Source organism: Eleutherodactylus coqui, chromosome 2 (assembly GCF_035609145.1).
Source record: "Eleutherodactylus coqui strain aEleCoq1 chromosome 2, aEleCoq1.hap1, whole genome shotgun sequence".
NCBI lineage: Eukaryota > Metazoa > Chordata > Amphibia > Anura > Eleutherodactylidae > Eleutherodactylus > Eleutherodactylus coqui.
In genome coordinates this window covers 205,332,627-205,350,955 of record NC_089838.1, presented here as the reverse complement: position 1 = coordinate 205,350,955, position 18,329 = coordinate 205,332,627, and positions in this window count along the sequence as shown.

Here is an 18,329-nt window from a genome sequence, read left to right as displayed (position 1 = left end):
TTCAAAAAGGACTGACATCAGGGAATATACCCATTACAGATTGCTATGATTTAGGCAATCAATGTCAGTCTGAATTACATATTTTAATACTATGCTGTAGAATATCCATTTAAATAACTTTTTAATTCCATTTATTTTATGCTTCCATTGTTCCAGAATTATTCAATAAATATATAGCAAATCTGTTTTAATATTCATTCCTATAGGAAACCTAGTGTTAAGTGTTAGTATCCAATACGCTTCCCTCTTGAAAACCATCTCCTGGCGTATTGCGGAACATATTAGACAAATAAAAATCCCTAAGTAGGTAGTTTGGGAGCAGCTTTCTTGGGAATGAATTCAGGAGGCATAAATAAATTTGCGTTCTTTAGTATGGAAATTGTCAGGAATCCCAGGAAACATAAAATAAGCCAGGAGGTGGTTTTATTACTAATAGACGATGTATGGGACCATCTGGGACGCCACCTTCAACAGCCTATGAGTTTGCACGATCTAGAGGCTCAGTTACAGCAAATGACCGCCTGTATCACATCTTCCATCCAAGCTAGAGGCAGTATAACAAGGTACTAAAGCCTCCATGCCAGCCAGTGTCACATCCTGCATCCAAGCTAGAGGCGGTACAACAGGACACTAGAGCCTCCATGCCTGCCCATATCACATTTTCCATCCAAGCTAGAGGCGGTACAACAAGGTACTAGAGCAGGGGTGGCAAACTCATTTTCACCGAGGGCCACATCAGGCTTATGGTGACCTTCAAAGGGCCGATTGTAAGACAGTATAGTAAGGGCTCGTTCACACAAGCGTATTTGCGTACATAATATGCAGTGAATAGAAGCCATTGATGTCAGTGAGTTCATTCACATGATGTGTATTCTCACACAGCATGACCTATTTTGTTACATACTACGTACCCCGATAGGCCATTGAAGTGAATGGGCCGCTAAAGTACGTGGTGAATGCACAGGAAACCAATGTATTCACTGCATATTTGAGTAACATTTTAGCGGGCCCATCTGCGTTCTTTTTTGTGTGCCCAAATATGCAGGCATAAGCGATTTTCGATTGCGCAAATATGCAGCGTATTTGTGCGACCGAAATACAATTACGCCTGTGTGAACGAGCCTTAATAGTGACCCCCACAGTGGCCCCAGTAGTAACATTAACCCCCCCCTCAGCAGCCACCATTAACCCTCCTCAGCAGCCACCATTAACCCCCCCTTAGCAGCCACCATTAACACCACTCTGCAGCCACCATTAACCCCCCCCCCTCAGCAGCCACCATTAAAACGCCCTCAGCAGCCACAATTAACCCCCTCCCCAGCAGCCACCATTACCCCCCCCAGCAGCCACCATTAACCCCCCCCCAAGCAGCCACCATTAACCCCCCCTCTCAGCAGCCATCATTAACCCCCCCTCTCAGCAGCCACCATTAACCCCCCCCCCTCAGTAGCCAACATTAACCCCCCCTCAGCAGCCACCATTAACCTCCTATCCTCAGCAGCCACCATTAACACTCCCGCCCCCCCCAGCGGCCACCATAAACCCCCCCTCCTCAGTAGCCACCATTAACCTCCCCTCCTCAACAGCCGCCATTAAACCCCCCTCCTCAGCAGCCGCCATTAACCCTCCTCCTCAGCAGCCACCATTAAGCCCCCCCTCAGCAGCCACCATTAACCCCCCCTCAGCAGCCACCACTAAACCCCCCCTCAGCAGCCACCATTAACCCCCCTCAGCAGCCACCATTAACCCCCCTCAGCAGCCACCATTAACCCCCCCTCAGCAGCCACCATTAACCCCCCCTCAGCAGCCACCATTAACCCCCCCTCAGTAGCCACCATTAACCCCCCCCCCCTCAGCAGCCACCATTAACCCCCCCATCAGCAGCCGCCATTAACCCTCCTCCTCAGCAGCCACCATTAAGCCCCCCCTCAGCAGCCACCATTAACCCCCCCATCAGCAGCCACCATTAACCCCCCCTCTCAGCAGCCATCATTAACCCCCCCTCTCAGCAGCCACCATTAACCCCCCCCCCTCAGTAGCCAACATTAACCCCCCCTCAGCAGCCACCATTAACCTCCTATCCTCAGCAGCCACCATTAACACTCCCGCCCCCCCCAGCAGCCACCATTAACCCCCCCTCCTCAGTAGCCACCATTAACCTCCCCTCCTCAACAGCCGCCATTAAACCCCCCTCCTCAGCAGCCGCCATTAACCCTCCTCCTCAGCAGCCACCATTAAGCCCCCCCTCAGCAGCCACCATTAACCCCCCCCTCTCAGCAGACACCATTAACCCCCCCATCAGCAGCCACCATTAACCCCCCTCAGCAGCCACCATTAACCCCCCCTCAGCAGCCACCACTAAACCCCCCCTCAGCAGCCACCATTAACCCCCCCTCAGTAGCCACCATTAACCCCCCCCCTCAGCAGCCACCATTAACCCCCCCATCAGCAGCCGCCATTAACCCTCCTCCTCAGCAGCCACCATTAAGCCCCCCCTCAGCAGCCACCATTAACCCCCCCATCAGCAGCCACCATTAACCCCCCCTCTCAGCAGCCATCATTAACCCCCCCTCTCAGCAGCCACCATTAACCCCCCCCCTCAGTAGCCAACATTAACCCCCCCTCAGCAGCCACCATTAACCTCCTATCCTCAGCAGCCACCATTAACACTCCCGCCCCCCCCCCCAGCAGCCACCATTAACCCCCCCTCCTCAGTAGCCACCATTAACCTCCCCTCCTCAACAGCCGCCATTAAACCCCCCTCCTCAGCAGCCGCCATTAACCCTCCTCCTCAGCAGCCACCATTAAGCCCCCCCTCAGCAGCCACCATTAACACCCCCCCTCAGCAGCCACCATTAACCCCCCCATCAGCAGCCACCATTAACCCCCATCAGCAGCCACCATTAACCCCCCTCAGCAGCCACCATTAACCCCCCCTCAGCAGCCACCACTAAACCCCCCCTCAGCAGCCACCATTAACCCCCCTCAGCAGCCACCATTAACCCCCCTCAGCAGCCACCATTAACCCCCCCTCAGCAGCCATCATTAACCCCCCCTCAGTAGCCGCCATTAACCCCCCCCCCTCAGCAGCCACCATTAACCCCCCCATCAGCAGCCGCCATTAACCCTCCTCCTCAGCAGCCACCATTAAGCCCCCCCTCAGCAGCCACCATTAACCCCCCCATCAGCAGCCACCATTAACCCCCCCTCAGCAGCCACCATTAACCCCCCCTCAGCAGCCACCACTAAACCCCCCCTCAGCAGCCACCATTAACCCCCCTCAGCAGCCACCATTAACCCCCCTCAGCAACCACAGTCAACCCCCCCAGCAGCCACCATTAAGCCCCTCCAGCAGCCACCATTAAGCCCCCCCTCAGCAGCCACCATTAACCCCCCCTCAGCAGCCACCATTAACCCCTCCCCTCAGCAGCAACCATTACCCCCCCTCAGCAACCATTACCCCCCCTCCTCAGTAGCCACCATTAACCTCCCCTCCTCAACAGCCGCCATTAAACCCCCCTCCTCAGCAGCCGCCATTAACCCTCCTCCTCAGCAGCCACCATTAAGCCCCCCCTCAGCAGCCACCATTAACCCCCCCCTCAGCAGCCACCATTAACCCCCCCTCAGCAGCCACCATTAACCCCTCCCCTCAGCAGCAACCATTACCCCCCCAGCAGCCACCATTAACCCCCCCTCCTCAGTAGCCACCATTAACCTCCCCTCCTCAACAGCCGCCATTAAACCCCCCTCCTCAGCAGCCGCCATTAACCCTCCTCCTCAGCAGCCACCATTAAGCCCCCCCTCAGCAGCCACCATTAACCCCCCCCTCTCAGCAGACACCATTAACCCCCCCATCAGCAGCCACCATTAACCCCCCTCAGCAGCCACCATTAACCCCCCCTCAGCAGCCACCACTAAACCCCCCCTCAGCAGCCACCATTAACCCCCCCTCAGTAGCCACCATTAACCCCCCCCTCAGCAGCCACCATTAACCCCCCCATCAGCAGCCGCCATTAACCCTCCTCCTCAGCAGCCACCATTAAGCCCCCCCTCAGCAGCCACCATTAACCCCCCCATCAGCAGCCACCATTAACCCCCCCTCTCAGCAGCCATCATTAACCCCCCCTCTCAGCAGCCACCATTAACCCCCCCCCTCAGTAGCCAACATTAACCCCCCCTCAGCAGCCACCATTAACCTCCTATCCTCAGCAGCCACCATTAACACTCCCGCCCCCCCCCCCCAGCAGCCACCATTAACCCCCCCTCCTCAGTAGCCACCATTAACCTCCCCTCCTCAACAGCCGCCATTAAACCCCCCTCCTCAGCAGCCGCCATTAACCCTCCTCCTCAGCAGCCACCATTAAGCCCCCCCTCAGCAGCCACCATTAACACCCCCCCTCAGCAGCCACCATTAACCCCCCCATCAGCAGCCACCATTAACCCCCATCAGCAGCCACCATTAACCCCCCTCAGCAGCCACCATTAACCCCCCCTCAGCAGCCACCACTAAACCCCCCCTCAGCAGCCACCATTAACCCCCCTCAGCAGCCACCATTAACCCCCCTCAGCAGCCACCATTAACCCCCCCTCAGCAGCCATCATTAACCCCCCCTCAGTAGCCGCCATTAACCCCCCCCCCTCAGCAGCCACCATTAACCCCCCCATCAGCAGCCGCCATTAACCCTCCTCCTCAGCAGCCACCATTAAGCCCCCCCTCAGCAGCCACCATTAACCCCCCCATCAGCAGCCACCATTAACCCCCCCTCAGCAGCCACCATTAACCCCCCCTCAGCAGCCACCACTAAACCCCCCCTCAGCAGCCACCATTAACCCCCCTCAGCAGCCACCATTAACCCCCCTCAGCAACCACAGTCAACCCCCCCAGCAGCCACCATTAAGCCCCCCCAGCAGCCACCATTAAGCCCCCCCTCAGCAGCCACCATTAACCCCCCCTCAGCAGCCACCATTAACCCCTCCCCTCAGCAGCAACCATTACCCCCCCCTCAGCAACCATTACCCCTTCCTCATCAGCAACCATTAACCCCCCGCAGCAACATTAACCCCCAACCCTCAACCCATATATTTACCCCCTCCTTGCTGTCAGCGCTGCTCGCGCTGAGCCCGGGTGCACTCTGACGTTAGTGTGTGCGCCCGGCATGCTTCCTCCTTGAGTCCTCTCCTACGGAACTTACGAGCAGGGGACTCAGGGCAGGAGGATCCTGGCTGCACACTGACGTCACAGTGTGCGCTGGGATCAGCGGATTCGGCCCGCAGGCCTTTCGTTTGACACATGTGTACTAGAGTCTCCATGCCTGCCCGTATCACATCTTCCATCTAAGCTAGAGCCGGTACAACAGGATACTAGAGCCTCCATGCCAGAACATATCACATCTTCCATCTAAGCTAGAGGCGGTGCAACAGGATACTAGAGCCTCCCTTCACGTGTTTATTTTTCCGGAATAAATTATGCTTTTGCTCAGATATTGTAATCACTTACTTATACCAACATTACAATCACACATAGAAAGTTTCATTCGATTCCCACAACTACTAGCAAAATAAAGTACAGTACTTAGTATTTTACACTCATTGGGGATTTGATGTCTAAGTAGCCATTGCCCCCCAATATGTGGTAGGTGTGTGAATGGCTGTTCATCAGTGTAGATTACCTGTGCAATGCTCCTTATTGCAATTTGCCTGTTTGAAGGCTATGGGATGTGGTGTGTAGTCTGTTGTGGTGTTTTGTATCAGTTTACCAGTAAGTATGGCAGTCTTTTGTGAGTTTTGAATTGATATGTCCTTCCTGTGATTTACGTCTGAAGGTAGCCTAAGATATTACCAAGAATAATGTCAGCCGAAGAGCATTGCCTTTACAACATACAGTATATAAATGTAAGGTGTCCTTTCCACAAATAACACAACTACAGTATTGCACCCCTATTCTTATTACAACACCAGCAAGTGTTTCAGAGCTTAAACAGGGGAATGTGTTTTAGTCCCATTATACAGCTGGAAAAATAATGGCCACATAATGGGACAAAACAAAACCATTAATTTCAGTGGCTTTGTTTTCACTATCGGGATTCTCGCCCGATAATTGTATGGGTGACAAAAGATAGGACTTGCCCAATCTTTCCCGCAGTATTAGTATAGTTAATAGTATTAACTATTTGTGGTAAAGATAGGGCAGAACCTATCTTCCCGCTATGCCGTGGACTTTGAACAGCCAAAGAAAAAAAAAGAAAAACTTTGTTCATGCGCGACTTCGTTCCATAGCGGCAAGCGCAGTTGAGCATATGGTCATCTGACACCGCCCTCAAATGCATGCAATGACCATGTATACTATGTGTGAACCATTATTGATCAGAACTAGGATGCCATGGTGCCTTAGGCCTTAGTCAGACGAGCGTTTTTTTGCGCAATTTGCGCATGCGCATGCGTCCGGCGACTTTTTAAAACCATTGCCTTGCAATGGTATCGGACACATGAGCGCTTTTTATGCGCTCGTCCGATAAATTATAGAACAGAAATCGCAGATCGCACCTATCTGCGATCTGCGATTCCTGTTCTCTTCTCTATATGCGCTCAAGGGGGCCGGCGGCAGCAGCGCCGACCCCATTGAGAACATATAGAAGACAAATCATTCTTCTCTGCCACAGCTGTAACAGCTGTGGCAGAGAAGAATGATGTTTGCCCATTGAATTCAATGGAGCCAGCAATACAGCCGGCTCCATTGAAAGCAATGGGCTGCCGGCAAGCGCAGGATGAATTGTCGGGAAGGGCTTAAATATATAAGCCCTTCCCTGCAATTCATCCAGAAATGTGTAAAAATAAAAAAAATATATATACTCACCTTGTCCCGGCAGACGGAGTTCAGAGCGGCTGGCCTGCAGGGGGTGTGAAGGGGGTGTGAGTCAGACTTGCCCCTGATTGGCTCAGAGCGGCCGGCCTGCAGGGGGTGTGAAGGGGGTGTGAGTCAGACTTGCCCCTGATTGGCTCAGCGCTGAGCCAATCAGAGGCAAGTCTGATTCACACCCCCTTCACACCCACTGCAGGCCGGCTGCTCTGAACTCCGTCTGCCGGGACAAGCTGAGTATATATATATATATATTTTTTTTACACATTTCTGGATGAATTGCAGGGCTTATATATTTAAAGGGGTTGTCCCGCGGCAGCAAGTGGGTCTATACACTTCTGTATGGCCATATTAATGCACTTTGTAATGTACATTGTGCATTAATTATGAGCCATACAGAAGTTATCAAAAGTTTTATACTTACCTGCTCCGTTGCTGGCGTCCTCGTCTCCATGGTGCCGACTAATTTTCGGCCTCTAATGGCCAAATTAGCCGCGCTTGCGCAGTCCGGGTCTTCTGCTGTCTTCAATGGGGCCGCTCGTGCAGAATGCCGGCTCCATGTAGCTCTGCCCCGTCACGTGCCGATTCCAGCCAATCAGGAGGCTGGAATCGGCAATGGACCGCACAGAAGAGCTGCGGTCCACGGAGGGAGCAGACCCCGGCGGCCATCTTCAGCAGGTGAGTATGAAGACGCCGGAAGCACTCTCCGGTTTGTTTTTTTAACCCCTGCATCGGGGTTGTCTCGCGCCGAACGGGGGGGTTAAAAAAAAAAAAAACGTTTCGGCGCGGGACAACCCCTTTAAGCCCTTCCCGACAATTCATCCCGTGCTCGCCCGCAGCGCATTGCTTTCAATGGAGCCGGCTGTATTCTAATGAAACACGGCTAGGAGCAGATTTTTCGGGCGATTTTTTTGGCCCCGGTCACGCGATTTGCGGATGCGCATCCGTCATGCAATCCGCAAATCGCGCGAAAAAACGCCCATGTGACTAAGGCCTAATGGAGCACTGAGGGTTCTCTGACTGTAATCAGACACATGCTTTGTCTGGTACTTGAATGGGGCTAAGCTGCAATACCAGATGCAGTGCACAGTTGAAATTGGTACTGTGTCTTGTAAAAGCTGAAAGTGCAGCTGGGATCCCCCAAGCACAGTGAACCCTTAGCTGCAGTGATTTCAGCACGTATTAATGAGATTGTCTGAGATATTTTCTTTCTAAAGGTTGAAAATGTTATAAAGTTGAAAAAAAGCTACACTCACTGGTTTGATCCCCTTTCTGTGTTTTATACATAATTGCTACAGCCAATAACTGGGCCCAGTGGTCTGTGGCAGAACTGCATGAGAGCAGCATATACATGGGTATACAGGCAAGTCACCACTGTAGTCAGTGCTGGAGTGGAAGAGGATTCAACTAGTGAATATATGATTTTTGTTTTATAAGACTTCCTACCTCTAGAAATAATCATTTTTAATACAGAACTCTATAAAGAGATTGTCTAGTCGTAAACTATTGATGGCCTATTCTCAGTATAGGTCATTAGAAGCAGATCAAGGGTGTTCTGTTGCGTCAGACCCCTGCCAATGAGCTGTTCACTGGGTTCGTGGGCTCATGTACTGACCTGATTTCTGCATAACCTAATACTGCAGGTACATTTCTCATTCATTTCAATGGAAACTTTGCCTGTATTACCAAACCTGACCACTGCAGTGAGAACAGAGCAGTCTGTTTCCTGCAAATTCAGCTCAACGCATGAGTGCACCATCCCAGTGAACAGCTGATCAGTGGGGTTCCCTGCTAATGGTTCCTCGCTGATCTACCATTAATGACCTGTCCTTAGGATAGGCCATCAATAGTTTACGATGCAGGAAAACATAGCTCATGTGTATGACCCGTTCAAAAGAATGGGGTTCATATTTACACGAGATTTGTGCATCTCGCAACACCCAAATGTCGCACAGTTATCTCGCCCGTGTGAAGCCAGCCTAACGAAGAAACAGATTCATTATTTATATTCCTCAGCATTTTGTGATTATTATATTGTATATTGTTTATTTTCATTTTATTATGATAAATGCAATAAATTATTTATTCTACAGTTTTCTGAAAATAACAGTTATGACAACATTCAGGGGCCAAATTCAAAGACAGAAAAATCTGTTTCTCAGAATAAAGCAGGACTTCCCAAAAACAAAAGTGGCAATAACCCAAATGGACAAAAGAAGCGAACCGTGGCCAGTACACAGGTACATTTCATATTTATCCAATCAAATAGACTTTTCCAATTACAACTTTTATTTACTCATCTAGTCTTGTCATGTTTTCTACTTCAAGTTTGCAAACACTGTACAGTTTAATAAATATATATACAACCACTAAATGGGGGCTTAGTAGGATGTTCAGTATCACATTACTGAAATTAGTTGGGGGAAGATCAGTAGTAATGTCAGAAAATCTTATTTTACTCATAGAATAGTAGATGCTTGGAAAAAAACTTCCAGCACATGTGATTGGAAATTCAGTAGTAAGAAATAATCTGGAGCAGGGGTCCCCAACTCCAGTCCTCAGGGACCACCAACAGGTCATGTTTTCAGGATATCCTATGGTAAGAACGCCTGTGGCAATGTCTGAGGCACTGACAATAATTACATCACCTGTGCAACACTGAGGAAATCCTGCTGGGGGTCCCTGAGGACTGGAGTTGAGGTACACTGATCTAGAGAGCATGTGTGTTTTTTGGGGGATATAATGAAAAAAGTTTAGTTCCTTTTAATGGCTAACAAAAATACATAATGTTATAGCAAGCTTTCGAACCTGTCAGGGTTCTTCCTCAGGCATAATGAAATAGATCCTGCATGTCTGTGCCTTGTCATTTATTTCTCTACTCATCCTATTGCAGTATTTTTTTATCATTCTAAATGTTTTTATTCAGCTTTTAGAAGGACAGTACAAAACATTATACTGTGAACATATTACTATACTTGCTCTTTGACACAGCTTCATGTAAAGGTATACACAATATTCCTCTGTGACTCTGTGACAGTATAAACTGACTGGCGTGAGGGTCTACGGTAAAAACGGTAAAAACCGATGACTCCGCCAATATCACTTAATAGTTGTAAGAGACCAGTGGCAAGTCCCAAGCATGAGCATACTAGAAAGAATGCTGAGGAGGTGTAGGAAGGTTAGGGGGGATAACCGGGGATAACAAAAGGAGTAGGCGTAGGCATCCACGGCAGCAGGGAGTGCAGCATTTGTTACATAACCTCTTGTATAGTAAGTTTGATCACGTCTATGGGGGTACAACACCTAATTGGAGCCAGGTGGTCAGATCACCTGATTGAGGGTCTCTGATTTATAAACATTAACTTTGAAATTATTAACTCTACCAAAGCTCTCTAACTCCGCCAGGACAACCGGGAGGGCAATTCTCGGATTTGTGAGGTAAATCAGGAGGTCATCCTCGAATAAGGCAAGTTTGTGTTCGGACATTTCTGTCTTAAACCCCTGTATGTCCGGATTTTTCCTGAGGGCATTGGCCAGGCTCTCCATCACCAGAACATACAAGAAAGGGGAGAGAGGGCATCCCTGTCTTGTTCCATTGTTAATTTTCAGAGGAGAGGAAAGGGAGCCATTCACCCTCACCCAGGCTGTGAGGTTCTGATATAAAGCCGTGATCCAATTCAGAAACCTAGGGCCCAGGCCAATCCTCCGCAGGGTCGACTCCAGGAACCCCCAATGGACCCTGTCAAACGCTTTTTCGGCATCAACTGACAGAAGTCACATGGGAGCCCCAGTGAGCCGAGCTCGCGAAATCAGGGAAATAGATCTGATTGTGTTGTCCCTGGTTTCTCGGCCCAGCACAAAGCCAGTCTGTTCCTTGTTGATTAAAGCTGGGATAAACGGTTTCAGGCGGGATGCCAGGATTTTGGAGAATATTTTAGTATCTATGTTTAGAAGCGATATAGGACAGTAGTTGCTACAAGAAGTGGGGTCTCTGCCTATCTTAGGGATCACCGTGATTATTGCCTGTAGGGCTTGGTGCGGGAATGGGCATGATCTAGAGATTGAATTGAAGGATCTCGTTAAAAGTGGGGTCAATAGGTCTCCACAGGCTTTAAAGAATCTGGGGGTGAAACCACCCGGGCCTGGGCTCTTACCTAGCTTTAGATCCCTGATCACTTCTTGGATCTCTTGTTCAGAAATATCTCCTTCTAGGCTATTAAACTCTCCATCTAAAAGGGTCTCTGGGATAAATCTAGCACCTACATCCAAAAGGTCCTGCGTTCGTCTTTCTCCCTGGCTATCCCACAGGTTGTAAAGGTCTTAGTAGTATGATCTAAAACATTCTAGAATTTCTGAAGTGGAATGGACTGCCCCTTTAATTGGAGAATTTAGGGAGATTACATAAGGTGTGGACATTCTGGGATGGAGAGCCTTGGCCAGCCACTGTCTGCATTTATTGCCGTATTCATAAAAACCTCCACATTGTTTATCTCTGGAACAGAGCGAATACTGGTCCAGGATGGAGAGAATTCTTCTATGGGTATCCGAGATATCTCCCCTGAGGTCATCTGATGGGACCCTTTTATTGGATGACTCCAGAGTGTCGAGCTTTGCTAGCAATAATCTCAATCCGAAGACCAAAGGATACCTGTGAATAGTTTGGGAAGTAAGCATTGGCAATCGTTAACACCGTGGTACCTACTGAGATTTTAAGAAAAATGTATCATCCCTCCGGATCTATCTCAGAGGAAATGACTTGGCGGGGAAATTGTTTATGGAAAGCAACTGAGACTCCACAGGTTTTTTTTTCTGACTGCAGGCTGTGGTACCAGGTAGTGTAGTGCTTAGAAGCACATTTCGGCATGCTGGCCAAGGAGAAGTGAGTCTCTTGTAACAGTCTTTTGGATCTGGCCTCTTTTTGCTGGTTTGTTAAGGCCTCTGGTGTTGTAGGAGCAGAAGGTTAGGCTATCCATGTACACCATCTAGGGCTGCTGGCTCCCGCTGCCGCAGACCAATGGGGGCAAGGGTAGGGAAAAGATGAGGGAAAACATAGAAAATAACTGAACATCCAGAGCTGCTCCGGAACTAGTAAGGTTATCCCTGGTTTAGCACCAGGTAGTGGACCACACATCGTGATGTCCAACCTAAGTGGGGAGGTAGAAAAAAACAGCGGGGGAGGCACTCCTGCCCGCCCTCATTAAGAGAGAATGAAACCCTGAAGGGTAATAATTATGAACCAGGCAATAAATTGTAGGTATGAACAGGACTGAGGACTGGAGTCTTGAACTGACATAACAAAAATTTAACGAGACCCTATCAACATACAGTGGCATATTCGTATGTCAAGGCTTATCCAGAGTGAAGACACCCCAGGTTATTACCAGGGGGATTGGAAGGTAGCTAAGCCTTCACATAGAACCCATGAGAAAAAACTATGAGTTCAACTGGAGGAGAGAAGGTCTTCAGGTATGCGCGTCTCGGGGTCTACGGCTTTCCCTCTGGCGCTTCGGAGAGACTGTGTGCCAAGGTTCTCCCGAGTTTTGGGCTTGCCGAGACGGAAAGGTTGGCCACTCCAGTAGAGAAATCATGGGTAGGTTGAAGGTCCCCAGGAAGTTTGGGAGTTCCCCCAGGGTGCAGAATGTGGCTGATTTGCCATCCTTCCAGGCCACTAGTTGGAATGGGTACCCCCAGCGGTAGGGGATCTCCCCCTCAGTGCATCCAATAGTGGTTTCAGGGCTTTGCGGAGCTGTAGGGTTCTTCTTGCAAAGTCCGGTAACAGCAGAATTGGGGAGCTGTGATAGAACAATTTGTTGGAGCCTCTTGCTCATTTTAGAATATCCTCTTTGTCTTTGAAGAAGTGAATGCGACATATAACACCCCGTGGGTGCTTCGGATCAGCGACTTTAGGGCCTAAAGCTCTATGGATTTGGTCTATTTGCTTATCTTGGGACCTCTGCGTTTGTGATTCAAAGAGGTTCTGAGCCCATTGCTCCAGCTGTGCATTTGTAACCTCTTCTGGGAGACTCCTTATGTGGATGTTGTTCCACCTGTTTCTATTCTCTAGATTGTCAATATGGGAGAGGATGGTGGTTATCTGCGTTGAGTGAGCTGTTATGACCTGCCTGTGATGTTCAAGCATGTTTAGGGTACGTTCATGCGCCTCCTCTACTGCGTTAACCCTATGGCCTATTTGTTGGACTTCTTTTTGGATCTTGGTTACCACCTGTTTGTGGGTATGCTCAAAGTGCTAGAAAAAGAGATCAATTTCTGATTTGGTAGGGAGTGATTTGATATGTGCCTTTTAGTCCCAATCGCTGTCATCAGATTAGCTATTTGGTGAGTGAGAGCAAGAAGCCCATGTGCTGCCGATATTATTCACAGAAGAGGAACGCCATGATGGAGAACTACAAGTCCCAGCCAAGGATAGACGACACTGCTGCTGCTGTGTGTGCATAGTGTCCATAGCATGAGAGGATGCACCTCTGGTACTCACTGTGACCTTTGGGCTGGTGTCTGAGGCATGGTGGAATGGGTCTCTTTTCCTGCAAGTCATGGAGGAGGCCACGTGAGGCAGAGCAGGCAGCTGGTGTGGCGCCATCTTGTGGGGCAGGGAAGGACCTTGAGTGCCAGCTTCCACTGCCGCATCACCGCCGGTACTGGAGCGCCGGAGCAGGGTGCTGTGTTCTCCTTCTCGTACCCCCCCGTTAGAGCCGGGAGCGATGTCATCCTCTTAGCTGTAGGTGAGTGGCTCCACTGGCTGTGTGGGAGGGAGAAATGCCTGGGGTGCATGTGCCGACAGTCCAGCGAGCTCCTGGTCTGCAGCAGGATCAGGGCTGAAGAAGCGGTTAATGCCGCTGGTGTCTCTTTCCCCCCAACCGTTGCAGGCTTTTGTTGGGGTCTCCTTTTGTCCATCTTGAGCAGAAGCGGATCCTCCTGATACGGATAAGGTGCCTGGGAAGCTGGATATTGGGTGGGGAAGCGGGAGCTCAGACAAAGTGCGTCCTAACCTGCCATTCACAAGCCACGCCCCCTATTGCAGTATTCTTTTAAGTTCAAATTAATCACATCCATGTCTGTGCCTTGTCATAAGTATGTGTGTGTATATATGCATGCCTCTTCAGATCTATTTGATTATGCCTGGGGAAGATCCCTGAGTGGTTCGAAAGCTCGCTATTACATCATAGATTTTTTTTAGCCAATAAAAGGTATCATATCTACAAGATTACTTAGTTTCTTTTGGTGGGAACAATCACATTGTGTTTTTTTTTCTGCCATCAATCTATGTTTCTAAAAAAATTCCGTGATGATGCATTTTTAGGTTACAGAGCTCCAAATTCCCTTCTTCCCTTCACTTAGACATAGAGTGACACAAAACAGTGGAAAACCTTGCATCGCACGCGGTGCAGTGTGTTTTAGTGTGCCATTGGAAACAATGGGCAGTGCGTTTCGAGGAACATAAAAAGATAGGACATGCAGCAATTTTTTTTCCTGCACCTCATTGCTCATGTATATGACTCCATTCAAAGGGCTCCCACCCACTGGCGATATTTTCTTTCTTGCGCTTCAAGAGCACGAGAAAAATCTCGCATCGCAGCGCAAGAAAGAGGCCGGTATAGTACCGGCATATCGCAAATGGTTTCAATGGGGCTAGCGACAGCAGCACTAGCCCCATTGAAAGTATAGGGAGAATGCCGAGGACTTCTGCCACGGCATTCTATTCTATTGCTTTCAATGGGATCGGCACAGCTGCCAATCCCATTGAAAGCACTGCTTTGGCAAGCCCCGTGGAATGATTATCAGGGAAGGGCTTGAACTATAAGCCCTTCCCCGATAATCTGCCAAAAGTGTGAAAATTTTTTTTTTTTAATTATACTCACCTCTCCTGCTCTCAGCCGCATCCTCCTGCTGGCTCCCTGGCACTGCTATGAAGCTCTTTCAGCAGTCGGGGATTTAAAAATCCCCGCCTCCTGAAAGGGCTGTGCAGATTGGCTGAGGGCGCAGCCAATAGCAGCTACTGCTTAGCTATTGGCTGAGCGCTCGGCCAATCACACATAGCTCTTAGCTATTCATTCATGAATAGCTAAGATATAGCTATTTGCATTTCTTTAGCAAATACACTTATAGGGTTAGGATTCATCATGCAGTTGATTATGTCATAACCAGTACATGCAGTAATATAAGTATATAAAGTTTTGTATAAAATTGTTCTAGGACACTGCACCACCTTTGCCGGAGAGAAGTAGTCATCTAAATGACGACAATGATGATGACGATGAGCAAATCTATGCAAAGCCTAAAAAAGAGACAAATGGAAATCCATATTCTTCAACTGCTAACAAAGATGTCCATTATTCTCTTGTTAAAGAAACTCAAATCAATCAGAAGAATATGGCGAAGACCAATCCCGAAAGCGTGCTTTATTCTGAGGTTAAATTAGACCCTGGCTTGCCCTCAGCCCTGGGGCACTTACAAAGTTCATCACAGTCTCTATCAGGAGACTGTAGAAAACCCAAGCTGATTTCCAGCTTGAATGAACTTTCAGAATGTGAGGTTCTGGAGATGAGATTTGCAACTTCTATTCAAACAATTAACAGTAAAACATTAAGTGGTCCATTCTTACATGCTAGGGCTGAAACTCCTGGCAGCTCATTTTTGTTTCCTACTGCTGTGTCCCACTCTGAGGTTGAGGACACCTATGCAGAAATTCCCTTTAGAGAACCCCATTGCACAAATGAATATCATACAGTGGACACAATGTCAAGCTACTCTATGTGCACTACCAATACTTATGATCATATCTCTACGTCTACACGGACATCCAAAGAAGTTGCTTCTAGAGAAATTAACAAGAGAGTATCTCATGCAAGCACTGCTCAAGGCAATCCTTATGAAGAGATCTCAAGAGATTTAACAAAGCTAGCTGTGAGGAAACCGAATGTTGCTAAGGTATGTCTGTCCATGGTTTTTTTTTCCATTTTTGCTTTGAAATGTGCTAAGCTTCTACCAATGGGTTTATACATACTGTACTCGGGGACATTGACAGATGTGGCAAATCTCCTGTATATCTTATACACTGCAATGTGTCTGTGGCTCACAAATAGGCTGGGACAACAGTCCTCAGTCTTTACTATATGTAGGACCGCCTTCTCTTGTGCTGGACTGCAACAATATTGTCTACCTTTGAAATCGGCAATGCCTTGCAGCGCCATAGATATTAGTTGCCAAAAAAATTGTTCTATAAAATCATGTGATCACTAAAAAATAATTATGTTTGGTTCACAAGGAAACTCAGTTGGAGAATATCAGATCAAGTTCATTAGTGTGACAAAACAGCTAGACTAATATTCTTTTTCTTTCTTTTTTTCACAGGTTGATAAACAAAAAAGATTCTTTTTTGGGGATAAGAAAAAATAACACCTTCATCCGAAGTATAATTGTAGTGTTCCAGAACCAGAGTCCCTGTTACAGCCCAGTGCAAAGTTATTGTATGGTTGCATAAAGCATATTTTTCACATGCATGATAATATATATTGTTTGTACCTTGCATTGCACTGCCTTATACTTATAGATATAAGGGTTAAATTGTACAGATGAGATGTGATTTTGGTTATCAGACATACCTTCAGCAGATTTTGCAGAGTTGCATCAGTTTTGCAAAGCAGAACTCTAGCAGGATTGCAAAGCAGCACGGTCCCTGGGAATGTGGAAGGGGCCAGACAGCAGACAAACAGGCTGAGTTCAGTTTTGGATGGGGAGAGAGAGAAGCAGCAACCTGACAGCCCAGTGAGATGACCAGAGAGAGATTAATGTTAGTGAGCAAGAGGAATACATTCCAGTCCGTAGGGAGGTGGGGGTGGAAATCAAGCTGTCAAACCTCTGAATTCTCAGGTAAACTTCTAAGGAAAGAAGGTCAGGTTACAAGAAAAGGCCCCTGCAATCTTCACCCAGCCTGCCATTTCTGCAATGCTGATTTTTTTTTTGTGATAGTCCACGCTGTGAAGGTAACAACAGTGTCATGGGCTCTGAGGAAAAGGAACAGAGCTGGAGTCAGACAGAGAGGATAATGCTGAACAAGGACCCCTCTGCATTCACTGATTCCTAACCTCTGGTAGGAACAGTGCCAGTCAGCTACCACATTGATGAATCATCCGCACATGCGTCCTTCCAGGTACTGCATGACGGAACTGAATTGTGAGTAACAAGTGAATATTGTAATGCAATTTGAGTGGAGCCCCCACAACAGAGATTAATCTAAATTAGACTGTGCATGTTAAGAATTGAATCAGTAACTGTTAGCAAGTATGTACCCGTTACCAACCAAGTAGGAGACATTCCTAAGTGCATTATAGGCTGTCGCTCCAGTAACTCTGTTGAAGCAGCCACTTTTAAAGTTACGATAACCAAATAAGCATTCATCTACTGTTTTGTAATACCTCACGTTATGCTATAATTGACTGTTGTAACCTGAAATGTGCATAACAAGTTGCAGTAAAGTTTTAAAGTTGTTTCACGAAATCCTTGTGTCAGAAGTCCATCCTGCACTCTGTATTACTGGAGCAACTCCCTTGACAAAGGTACAGTGTGTAGGGCCTGGGAGCCTCAGGTTAGTGAAGTCACTCCGCTACATGACATAAGAACTACAGCTCCTTGCTAGCCTGCTGTGTTAATCCCCCCAGTGCACCACAAAATTATTATTCATAGACCCACCACTACATGTTGGTAATCTGCTTTTGTCTTTTGAAGTATTTAAAATAAAGTATTTGCAATCAAGAAATTCACTCAAGAAAACAAAAACACAAAGAAAGGATGCTTACAGGGGCTGTCTAAGTTATTTATTTTTTATTTAACCCCTTAGTGACAAAGCCTGTTTGCGCCTTAGTGACGGAGCCAAATTTTGGAAAACTGACGTGTGGTACTCAACATAGTATAACTCTGTAAAGGTTTTGCATATTCAAGGAATTCTGACATTGTTTTTTAGTCACATATTGTCGTTTTTTCCCCATTTCAACTGTAATATCTCAAATATGTGCAAACATACTGTACAAATTTTTGATAGGATATATACTTCCATCTGTTTACTTTATTGTGAATGCACATTTGAAAAAGTTTTGCATTTTTTTTAACCATTTAGGAGACGTACAAATTTAACATTACTTTTCAGCATTTTAAGGAACACTTTGTTTTCGTACAGCAAGCCAAGTTTGCAAAGGCTCATGGGTGTCAGAATGATAGATACCCCCACAAATGAGCCCATTTTGAAAACTACACCCTTTAATGTATTCACTGAGGGGTGTCATTAGTATTTTGACCCTACAGTTTTTTTTCCAGGAATTAATTCAATTTAGAGGAGAAGAAATACAATTTCATATTTTTGCAAATATGTCATTTTAAAGACATATTTTTTTCCTGTAGTGCCCATGAAAATGAGGATTGACACCCCAAAATGGATACCCCTGTTTCTCCCGTGTTCAGA